This window comes from Dermacentor andersoni, chromosome 7, assembly GCF_023375885.2.
Source record: "Dermacentor andersoni chromosome 7, qqDerAnde1_hic_scaffold, whole genome shotgun sequence".
NCBI lineage: Eukaryota > Metazoa > Arthropoda > Arachnida > Ixodida > Ixodidae > Dermacentor > Dermacentor andersoni.
In genome coordinates, this window is record NC_092820.1 from 135,145,384 (window position 1) to 135,157,988 (window position 12,605).

A 12,605-nucleotide genomic window follows, 5' to 3' on the forward strand; every position below is an offset into this window, starting at 1 on the left:
AAACAACACCGCACTACATCACACAGCGGCTAATTTGTAATCGTGTGTTATTCTCCAAAAATACTCAACTATTTCATATTCAAAGTAATTCACATCCAACAGCATAACTCCACGACCTGTCTTGTCATTGTGATTCATACAGTAAGTTTCTTGTGCTGGTATACGTGTCACTTCTGATTCGTCGCAATAGGAGGTTTTGGTTACCGTGACTTCAAAGAAAAAACGGGCAAACGTCTGAAACCGGATTATTACTCAGTATTCCTTATATCTAGAACAGCGCGTTTAGTGAAGACGAGATACCTTGTGGTATTTTACCAGTAAGCAACAAATTTAATCCTCACGGAGTTTAAATATTCGTAGCCAGTTCGATGTTAATTTATGGGATACGATATATGTTTCGTAGACTATCTTTTAGAGATCACTTTTGTTAGTTATGTGAAGCAGTATAGATCGATCGGATTTTCTTGCCAATGTCTTTGCTTCCTATTTACAAAGAAAAAAGCGTTGCTGTTCTGCTTTAGCACAATTATCAGTCCGAGTAACATTTCAAACTGCGGATAAAGGTTTCGTTCAGATAGATAAATGATGTTCTGGATCGACCCCACTCAGCTTCAGACAGACGCTTTATTCACGCCTTTTCGAGAACTACATCGCGTTTCATGCGGCTTTGAAATAGAACAACTACATGAAACAAGAAGCAAAGTGAGTTTGTTACAGGGTGACATATAATCATGTTACTTTGTCTGGCATGCTCACGTGCAACGTCGCGAATTCTGTGAAAGACTCTCATTAGCTTTTCATTCTAATTGACTGCTGGCTGTTCCCTGTCACAACGGGCCTAAGGCCTCGCTTCACTTTCATGAGTTGCACGTCAAACAGCGACATGTGGGTGGAACATGTGGGACATGTTCCACCTGGTCTGAATACTTCTCTCGGAAAGACTGGCAGGATCGCAAATGTCACAAAAGTGATTGCACACACTTTGTCCGCATTCCGGCGTAATGGAATTCGGATCTTTTCGTAGTAAACAATTCAGTGCTTTCTTGAGCCTTGCCTTGGCTTTCCTCAAAGTTCATACAGGTCGTATTCTTTCGCGTCTTTTGATGTGAGGCGCGTTGCTGGCTGTGCCAGTACCGCAGATCTGTACTCGGAATTTCCGAGGACCTTGCGCACTGTAACGTAATTTCGTGAACATTCGCTTATTCGTAACGCATGCAGTCCATAAATTTCCTTAGAATAGGAAAAAAATCGGAAGGATGATCACGCTTTGGAATATTACGTTACAGGGGCGTCTAGCCATTTTGAGTATTCCATGGGAAATATTCTGATAGCGCCACGCGATAGAATAGTGATACCACGACGTCAAATGGCTGCCGCCTATGCTCTAAGAAAACGCGAGAAAAGAGACCCATGTTTTCCTTATTACGGGACACTATAGGTAAGTATGAAGTGAAGCTAAAGTAATAAATTAATTCACTGAAATGTCCAAGCCTCCGATACAATCGAGAACAAAGCTTTAGTAAGGTAGCAATTGAGGTAAACCATGCAAGGACACGATTTGAGACATTCAAGCATTTGTAGCGCTAGCCCGATGACATGGAAACTCCAACTTATAATTCTGTCACTTGCACTCAACCACCGATTATTACAAAAAATATTGTATTGGCTTACACTATGGAAGAAAGGGCTAATTCCCCAGTTCCACAGTATTAGAAAAAAAGAGCTCATTGGTGTTACATTTGACAATGACGTGGCAGATAGTCAAAATGTTGAGTTCTCAGTCTACTCCGTCCCGCCCGCGCTCTCGTGTTTTTGTAGTGTCTGTATCGCGTAGTGCTGCGCTCGCTTTGCTGTATAACGAAGTTCACACATCAGAATAACCAACATGCACGCGATATTCGAGCGGCATCCACGCAACATATGGTCTCTGTAGCGCTGTTGCGTCTCGCTTTAGGACCATATGCGCGGTTGTGACATTGCGAAAGAAAAATAGTGACAAGCACTTATTTTTAGAGCGCAGATCTTAGGCGCTCGTTCCTGCGACGAGCGTCGGCGTTGTCCCTCGTAACCGAGCGAAAGAGCACAGGGAAAGATGAAAGCGAACGCGGAGCGCAGCGGGGGATAAAACAAGAGAGCGCCAGGAGGAAAGCGGGGCAGAGAGTATAGCAAAAGAGTAAGGAGGAAAGCAGGCTACCACACGTGACTACGAGATGGCGTCATAGCATTTGTAATCTGATTGTATGCGCTGCGCGAATTGTGCACTGCTTGCTGCAAGCCCCGCCAGCAGCAGCGATTACGTTGGAACATTTCACAAGTCATGTATAAATGCCGTCCCACTTGACCCGCTGATGAAATTTTGTACGACCGCCGACTCAGCTCGCCGCTGTCGTTATACTTGAGTGTTACTCGTTTTGCAATGCTTTGCTCCGTTTCAAAAAGTGCTGCACGAGACGTTGTGCATGTCAGCCAGTATATCGCGAAATGAAAACACGTATAGAGTTGCGCTCAAGTTTTGCATTAGAGAGTATCGTAAACGTCGGTGATTTTTTGTTTTTGTTGAATTAGTACGTTCCTACGCCAGTGATGCAGTCAGCCGTGCCGCAAGGCCAACTTCTTAACCGGTAGATGTAGTTTAGTTTTTAGTAGGCCTAATTTTAATACGTCGCAGTCAACAGTAAAAATTCATTCCATGCCGTCAATGGCATATCCTGTGGCGATACCACGTTGCGAAAGTGCTGCCGCCTATGCTCGAAGGAAACTCGAGAAAAGAGACCCTTGTTTCCCTAAACGCAAATATTAAGTAAAGATAAACTAATTAATTCATTCACGGAAATGCTGATAGCGTCCATATAATCGGGAATAGAGCGTTAGTAAGCGAGAAATTGAGGTAAATCAAAGACACAATTTCAGATATTCTATTAATTTTGTAGCACTAGCCCGATGACATGACAACCTCACCTTATATTTATGTCACTTGCAATCAATCACTCATAATACAAAAAAAAATATTGTATTGGGTATTAATATCGAAGAAAATGCTGCTTGCCCAGTAGTATTCCATTAGAAAAAATAACTCAGTGACGTTACCTTTGACAAAAGGTCGAGTTCTCATCGGACTACACACCGCCAGCGCTCTCGTGTTTTCGTATTGTCTGCATCGCGTAGTGCTGGGCTCGGTTTGTTGCCTCCCGAAGGTCGCATTTAAGAGTAAACTACAAGCGCGCGATATTAAAGCAACATCCACGCAACAAATGGTCCCTGTAGCGCTCTTGCGTCTCGCTTTAAGATGATATACGTGGTTGCGACAACGAGAAAAAAAGTAATAACAAATAATTTTCTTTTCTAAATAAGTACAATCGCATGCCAGCGAAAGGATCAGCTGTGCGGCGCGACCAACAACGGTTGGTGGGGCCAACACGAGCGGGTCCTATATAAAGTCTTAATTTGCCGTCATCGCCATTAAGTATATAGTCATAAAGTCATATAACTACATTAATTCTGTGGCGCCATATTGAAGCTAAAAAGTGAAACACTTGCCTGTCTCCATGGAATCCAAGGTTGTGAGTCCATGCATGGTCTCATATATCTTGTACTCAGTGTGAGACAAGAGTGTACAGAATACATACGACGAGGCGAACCCTCCTTTTGCCATCATTAGTTCCTGTCGCGGAGGAGAGCCCCAATCGGCAGCAGCCACACGCACCACAGTCATAGCGTAAACTGGAGGGGCCGCCCCATAGGAGCTCCATTTTCGGCTCCACGCACTAGAGGGTCTTCGAGGCGAAGTCTGTTCGCGTCGTTTCGCGAGTGCAAACTCAACTATTCGCCCTGCTGCTGCTTTTGCAGCTCTCTGCACAGCGGTCTGCAGAGCCCAACGTTGCCTGCTTGCATCAACGCTCGTAGCTCTGCGATTGAATCCTCGAGCAGCGGTTCGTACTTTACGAGGAGGTGCCAAACGTAAAGAGTAAACGCGGGTATCCAGATTACGGGGCCCACGTGTCACAAATAGTCACACGGCGTGCTGGAGTTACACCAAGTCTTGCTACATGCAGCACGCGTCTGCTACATGCAACTGGTACATGTCGGGGCGTATCTGGTGGAACACAACGCAACTGCAATCCAAAGTGTCTACGTATCGATGCTACGTGGCACGCATGTCACATCGCATGACAAACGGCACAATACGATGCTAATGATCATAATGGTAATTTATTGGTATTGCCATTCAAACGGGACAGTGACAAACAGTAACCTAGCCTTCTTGATTTAATCAGGCATGCTATGCAGGCTTTGCATTCTAGCATTTTTGTACACATCTGCTTAATCTTTTTTTTTTCCACAAACCTTCTCTAGCTTCTTCTTAGCACCGCCTATGTAACTTCTACACAGCGTGCCACCTCGTGTAACGAGCATGCAACTCCCACAATACGATGCTTATGAAAAATATGATGATGACAATTTATTGGCATCCCCTTTGAAACGGGGCATAGCACCATGCAGATTGCCTCTTTCTGCCCTTCAATTCCATGGCTATGTTATTGCATACCGATAGAAGTACCTGCGTGGGGTAACTGAATTTTGAATTTTTTCCGACTAGCCTTTTAAACTCTCACTCATGGAGTGCGCACATCATTTTTACAAAACTGGCGTAATGCTGGATTTCATGATTAACTTGGAATGCCCGGAAGCAAAACTCAAACTTGTTTTACAGTCCTTGGTCGGTAGCACTAGCATATACGTTCTTTAGTGCTCTTCAATCCAATTTGAAACATGAGATTTGCGAGTTCATTGTTGTAGTTATCGTTCCTATTGCAAATGTTAAATTTCTATAAAGGAAGAAGCCACAACCTAATATACCTTTATTTTGTCTTTTTGGTGTTAAATAATTATCAAGAAAACATGTTTTGAGAGCTCTTCTTTCATTTATTGTTTTCTTCTCATGACGCAGGGCTAGAATGGACACCGCTGGCTACAGGGATGTCCAAGGAGTATGGATGCACAAGTTCTTTCATGAGAAAAACATTCTAGCTTCAATGCAATTTTTGCCGCGTCCTGATGATGTGATCGTTGTGACGTTTCCAAAGTGCGGTACTAAGTGGATGCAGTACATCGTATGCAGCATATTGACAGGCGATGGCCCACCCTCCACACCCGCAGAATTTATGTTGGCGTCACCCTACCTCGAAATGATGGGCGTTGACGCCGCTCTAAGAACTCCCCGTCCGCTGGCCCTGATGACCCATCTTCCTTTCGACAAGCTAACCTTTTCCGGAGAATCCAAGTACATATATGTCGCGAGGAACCCCTATGATTGCTGTGTGTCATTTTACTATTTCGCCAAGGGACTCACGCCTAAGACTTGCGAAGACGTCTCTTTCGAGAAGTTCCTGCAAATGTTTCTGGAAGGAAAGACCTTCTACGGGGACTACTTCGATCATCTAATCTCTTGGTACAATCGCAAATGGCTGAACAACTTGCTCTTTATAACCTACGAAGACCTCAAGAAAGACACAGGGTCTTCCGTGATCCGTGTAGCAGACTTCCTGTGCCCACATTATGGACAACTACTGAAACGTGACCACGGTCTTCTGCAAAAAGTACTCAAGGCTTGTAGCCTGGAGAATATGAAAGAAGTGTTCGGAGGGAAGGCGCGGTCAGGCATCAAAAACATCCTGGAATTGCCACCGGAAGCGCGAATAAACTCCATGGAAGCGTATCGTGAAATGATCAACCAGCGTGAAGAGACTCATCAAGGGGCAGGTCTCATAAGGAAGGGTATTGTCGGCGACTGGAAGAATCACTTTTCCCAAGAGCAGGTCAAAAGTATGAAGACCAGGATAGCAGAAAAGACGATAGGAAGTGACGTAATGAACTTGTGGAAAGAACTGGACCTCCCGAGATAGACGTCTTTTTTTTGTCTAGTAGAGCGTCTGTTTAATTCCTCTGTGACAGTTCAGAGGAAGAACTGAGAAACAAAAAATCGTCTATGCGATTAGTTTATTACTTTGTTTTAAAAGGTAGGGGTTCGGCTTTCTTACTTGTTTACTTACCTACTTAAATACTTACTGTATGTTTATCGCAAGGAATATCTTAACAAAATATTTTAAAAATTTTGTTGCGTGGTACGTATGTTGTTCAAAAGGAATGCGTTATGGTTTAATTATTTTTCATTTCCTATGCACTTCGTATTTGTACTGGACACTTCTACTGCTTTCTCGTGCTTACAAATATTTTCAGAACTTTGTTTACACTTGGTATCAATTCTAGTGGCCTGATTTGTTCGCTCTGTCGGGCTTTTCACTTCACAAGATTTATTGAGCAGCGTTTCAGTGCATTATATTTCGCTTTCAGCATACCTCACATGCTGATTGAGCTTATGCGTCACAGTTTTCAAATGTTTATTTAGCGTGATAAGCTAGATTGTGGAAGCACCAACTATAAAGGGATGCTTCGCAGAATACCTGGTGCTCATTCGCAAGCGTAGGTTTTTAGATTATCCACATTGTGAGAAGGATCAAACAGCTCACTTCTAAGGGCACAAGCATTACCGACGCTTTCGATTCTGGTCGGCGGCTTCCCACCCCCAGACGAGGAAGCAGTCAGAAAACTCGGGATAGGAAAACTAATTTTACAGCTCCACGTTACCGCGTTGAAATACACATCACCGTTTAGGTAAGACAACACAATGCTAGGGTCCACGCGGTGCCGCAATAGCCTGAATAACTTTATTTAGCCACTACAGGCCGAACTTACGAGGCTGTCTTTCTTTTTTTTTCTTTTAGGAAGTACTTCTTCTATTTGGCCGGTAGCTTTCACTAATAATATACGTCAGTATCGGGCTAAACTTCTTCTAACGAACAATCCCAGCGTAAACAATTTTTCTGAATACGGGCCCAGGTGTATACGGTAAAATATCGGCCGTTGTTCTTACAGAAATTCCTCGTAAAATCACAGGCTGCCGTTATGAACTGTAATGGCACCGAATGTTGTCATTGACAGTGCGGTATAAAACCTACACTAAGCTGGTTTTTTCCATCGATTTGCAGGCAGAATAATGGTTTCTGTATAAATTACATCGTTCTGCTACGTAGCTTTACGCATGTTTTTATAACAGCGTAAATTTTGTGAAGCGCCGTAATTTAATTATACGGTGTTATGTAATGCCATTTTTATTGCCACTACATAACAAATATTTTATTTTGCACATTCCTCATGAACCCGCTCAAAGAACTGCAGCCATCGCAGGACAGTGCATTTATTGGTTTTCATTTCACACAAAACAAAAAAGACGGAATGATATTTCTTCGAAATGTCTTTCTCAAAGATGATTTTCTCTCCCAACATATTCCACGGCATGACGTTACAATTTTCGCAATGGAATGAATGATATTTCATGCACATAGAAAAATGCCTGTTATTCACCTCGCAAGAAAACAAATGTTTTCGCCTGCAACTGTGTCAAGATTCATTACATATTTTTATAAGCTACACATCATAAGTAATATTATGGCAGACATACTGTGTCATGGTTGAACGTACCTGCGAAAATATGGTTTAGAAAGAGAGAGAGCAAATGATAAAGGAAAGGTAGGGAGGTTAACCAGGACTGAGCCCGGTTGGCTACCCTACACTGGGGAAAGGGAAAAGGGGGACGATAAGATTAAAAGAAGAAGAGAAAGTCTACTGAGGATATTGTTCGGTCACTCAGTCCGGATCACAGACGCTGACTCAATCCAGTAGCTTCCAAATATCGCAGCAGAGCTTTTGTGGCCTTTTGTAGCTGCGCTATGCGAGGCCATGGCCCCAAGATCTTGTTCAAGATGAACGGTGTTCTATCTAGCTGATTGAGAGCTGTGCAGAGGTCATGTCTTTCGTTTTCAAAAGATGGGCAGTAGCACAGTAGATGTTCTATGGTTTCCTCGACACCGCAGGCATTGCAGTCAGTGATGTCAGCCATTCCAATCAAAAACGTATATGCATTGGTGAATGCGACACCCAAGCGTAAGCGGCACAGCATTGTTTCCTCATTTCGCAGAAGCTCTGGTAACAGCCGCAGTTGCATAGAGGGCGGGTCGAGGAAATGCAACTGTTCTTGGGTGAATTCAGGTGTGTGCCACTTCTTTAATGTCATAAGGTGTGCTACGTTGCTTAGGTGTTGGGCTGCGTCGGTCCACGATAAAGGTACAGAAACAAGGGTTGCTCCTTCGTGTGCTTTCCTTGCAGCTTCGTCAGCGAGGTCGTTGCCGGAGATACCGCAATGGCCAGGCAGCCACTGAAACACGACGTCGTGTCCTTTCGCTATGATACAATGGTGCATTTCTCGTATCTCCGACACTAGTTGTTCACAGGACCCGCGACGAAGAGATCACAGAAGACATTGTAAGGCCGCCTTCGAATCGCAGAATATTGCACACCGATTAGCGGTTTGGTTGTTAATGTAATCAACGGCACCTCGGAGGGCAACAAGCTCCGACCCAGTCGATGTTGTGAAGTGAGAAATCTTGTATCGGATGCTAATTGATCGTGATGGTATAACCACTGCCCCGGTGGAACTGGTCAGAGTGGAAGAGCCATCCGTATATATGTGGACTAAAATATGGTTTAAGTAGTGTCACAATGCGTGGGCGTGCCGGCGAACATTAAACACCACACCGAGCAACGAGAAGACCCAACAAAGGTGAAATATGTGCTTTCTTTTATCACTTCAATTTCTAAAACGGTAAGTTAGTAGCTTTCGTAAATGTGATGAGCAGAAAAAGAATGATAAGAACTGGTTTGCAATGAACAGCTTGGTTGGCCCTTGAATATGATGGCTTTCGTGGACTCTGGAAAAAAAAATAAAGGAACAGGGACTTGTTAAGCTTTATGCAACACATCATACTTTTATAAAATGCTGAAAGGGTGTGCTCATATTCTCACATTGAATAGCGGCTTCGATATTGTCCTATTCAACTCAGTCACTATTCGAAAATGGATTTATATTTTTTTAACAGTTTCTACATATTTCCCCTCATCTAGTGTGCTCTCTCAAGCCAATAATTCAAGCAAGAATGTCATCAATGTGATGCCGCGTAAAAGAACGAGGAGACATTTTGAGCACACTGCGTCGCTGAGGGACCCAAATTTTCTTAGTTGTGATCATTTGCGCTCGTACTTTGCTGAGACAGTGTTCTCGGTGCTGCATACTGTTTGGCACTGGTTATCAATTGGTGCCATTTTCACTGTGTTGTCTTCAGCTTAAACCTGAACACTAGCGAACGCAGTAATACCTAATTGGACAATTCCACGATTTTCCGTGAAATATTCAAATGGACAAATTCTGCTTTGTTGGCACGCCCCATTGCCGCAGACGATTCCTACAAAAGATTTAGCCTTGTATGTATACACAGGTGCTAAGAAGACGACAACTCTCTTTTCTAAAACTTCATTATGGTATAGCACGACAACGTATGCTCCGCACAGTACTGAGTATATGTGCAAACTCGTTATTTGTTCCTGCTGATGCGTTAGTGCATTTTATCAAGCGTGTTTCATAATGATAAGCGTGTTTCATAATTTCACTGTTATGACATATACTAGTATGGCATCATTATTTTTATCATAAAGGTGAACAGCTCTTTCTTTATTTGAAATTTACTCCAGAGGTATTCGATATGCATTTTGTTTGTGGTAGTTATACATTCCGATTTGGTTCCGTCTCAAAGCTTTTATGTTGCACCTGCTTAAAAAGCCACTCGCTCTTCAACCCGTCAGATGGGCACAGCAATTTCTACGGAACCAGGAAAACCGAAGAATAAACATACTTACACGTTCCAGTCCCCTTCCGCAAAGCGCTACATGAAGGCAAAGATCTCTTCCATTTCCTGCCGTAGTGAGTATTTATGCCAAATCAGACGGTGTAATTACGAAATAAACAAAAAAACAACAACTGAACAAGCAATTTGTAACAACTCAACCATGAGACATAAGGAATTCCTACTTTCAGGTGCATTTTCATATTTCCCACGAAGCCGTGTAATTCATTAAGTACCCTAAATATTGAAATGTGCAGAGATATAAGGTTAAATGGGATCGTGTTTACTCTGCAGAAGATATGGCCGGTACAACCAGTATGGCCGAACGTTAGGTTAGCCGCACTACGTCATCTCTTTCGTCTTGTTGGTGATCGTCGTCTTTGTCGTTTTCGTGGCACCGTGACGCTATTATCACCTAATGAACAGATTTATTATTATTTAGCAGGAGTTAGTACAGCCTTAAACAAATGTACACCTTTTGGGTCGTATCTTGCCACACAACGATAACCGTGATCTCTCTTGCCCGCATTTCCTTTCTGTAGCGCTGCGAACCCCATACTTCCAAGTCACGAACGGCATGCCCGTTATCAGCATGGCAAAACATTCTCGACAGGAAGGTAGCGAGCGCAGCGTTTTCAAGAAAGGAAATGCAAGCAACACAGATACCGATTATTGTTGTGTGGCAAGATACTACCCAAAGAGTGTACATTTGTTTGAGAGTATAATTGGCAAAGCAATTATTATGCAGTGCAATAAGAACTTTATATTTACCATAGTCAGTGCGAGTAACTTCTGCTTTGTGATGATAATCAAATTCAACGTATTTCTCGGGTTCCTCAGAAACTATTGAATCTTGTCACTACGTCCGGTATTACAGCTAGGTTTGAGTTTTGGCCATGTAGCCATATTTTAGTGGAGCGGAAATAAAATATCAGCGCATTTAGACTTCGTAACATGTCGAAAACACGTCATTCACATCCAACTGGACCCACCAACGTGTTTCACGCTTTGCAAAGTGTAAGCGCAATGAGAAGGTACAATACCAGAATCGTATGCAAGTGTCTTATATTGAAGCACTTGGTTACTTAAAAGCAGAAAAATATACTGACTGAATAAGCAAATTGAAAACGTTTACCCTAAGGTAAATTACTATATGCTCGTTTTGTGTAAGGCAAACGTATCGTAGCATCAGAGTAAAATGTCTGATAAGACGCACGCAGATACGAGGCGTGCTGAATAATTGCCGAATCTTCTATCCCACGTAAGCAAACGAAGTGCGAGAGGCTTCTTTCGGTGGAGACATGGAGCGGAGGACATCAACGTGCGTGCGTGAAATTTTTTTTCCGCCCACAGAAAGCCTCAGTTGCTGGCCATCGACCTATGAGTGAGGACGCGTAGTGAGCGCTTGTTCGATTCGAGTAAATTGTAAAATGGCGGTAGAACATGAGCACCGATATGGTATGGTATGGTATGGTAAAACTTTAATAGAGTCCTGCAGATCGTGAGTCTTCACGAAGCGGGCCGCTCCCACGTGGGAACCGGAAGGCCGAGCCTCTGGGCCGGCAATACCATTTTGCCAAAAGCTTGGCCATAACCATACGGAAACTATTCGGTAGATTCAACAGGTCTCCGACGAAGTAACCCCAACGTCCTGAACACCGTAATCACAAGTGATAAGTGGTGGGTTTATGGGTACGACTAAGAAACCAAGATGCAGTTGTCACCGTTTAAACATGCAACATCCCCAAGACCAATAACGCGCGGCAGCTCCGTAGGAATAACAAGGTCGCGTTTGCCGTTTTCTTCTAGTGCCGTGGGTGGTGCATATTGAGAACGCAGCGCAATGCCAAACCATCAGAAACGAATGCTACCACCAAGAGGTCCTTCGTCGCCTTCTGGATGCTGTGCGGCGCAAGCCACCGGATCTATGGGCAGCAAAACTTGGCAGCTCCATCATGACGACGCACCTTCCCATTGTGCGCGTTTGATTCTGACTTTCTAAGCCAAACACAAAACTCCCGTGGTTCGCCAGGCTCCCTACGCCCACAATATGGCACTCTGTGCCGTTTGGGTATATCCCAAGGTCGAAATGCCGCTAAAGGGAAGCCGAATTGAGGCAGGTGAAGGCACCATGCGAAATGCACGGTTGATCGCCATTCCAAAACACGCTTTTCAAAAGTGTTTTCCAGAATAGCGGGAGTGCTGGGACAAGTGTGCATTACCAAAGAGAGCACTTTGAAAAAGATTAGGATTTTGTACCTCTTAATAAATAAATCTATTTATCTTCACCAAACGTGTACTACCTTTTGAACACACCTTTTACGCAGTATACACCTTTGGGTTAATTCCGGAGGTCACGTTGCTTCCTCCGAATAACGAATATGCATATGGACGCAGCAGGAGTAACTCGCGAACAGCGTACAAAATGCCTCCTGGAAGCCGGTCCGAGTTACCATGTGACCATCATTTAGTAGCGAGCAATCATCTCTGATTCAGATGTTCCCTGAAAGGCAAGGAGAATATAACATCTTCTAGAATGTACTGATGCCTAACGTGACAGTTGCCCGTAGAACGGTTCGGCAGATACACCTGTCTACGGCACTAAGTATTACTCTATCCACAGAAGAACCTTTACTAAAGAGTAGTACGTGCCCAGTCTCTCATATACAGCGGCCCATATCGGCGTCCAATAGCTTCGTTGAAGGGCGCCCACGCCGTCCCGCATCTACAATGGCTGATGTCGACAGGAAAGGCGCGCGTTGAAGAGGAGCTCATATTTACACATTACCACATACTCTGTGATAAGTCCGA

At 43.7% G+C, this 12,605-nt stretch overlaps 1 protein-coding gene and 1 long non-coding RNA gene across 2 annotated transcripts in view; both read right to left on the reverse strand.

Annotated features, from left to right (window-relative positions):
• Positions 1-12,605, reverse strand: part of LOC129385601 (probable chitinase 2) — a 198,438-nt gene that overhangs the window by 2,522 nt on the left and 183,311 nt on the right. The window lies entirely within an intron of this gene.
• Positions 5,909-10,282, reverse strand: LOC140219338 (uncharacterized). Its single transcript, XR_011895541.1, has 2 exons — positions 9,808-10,282; positions 5,909-8,825 (listed from the first exon to the last, which is right to left on the reverse strand). It is a non-coding gene; the product is annotated as an uncharacterized lncRNA (long non-coding RNA).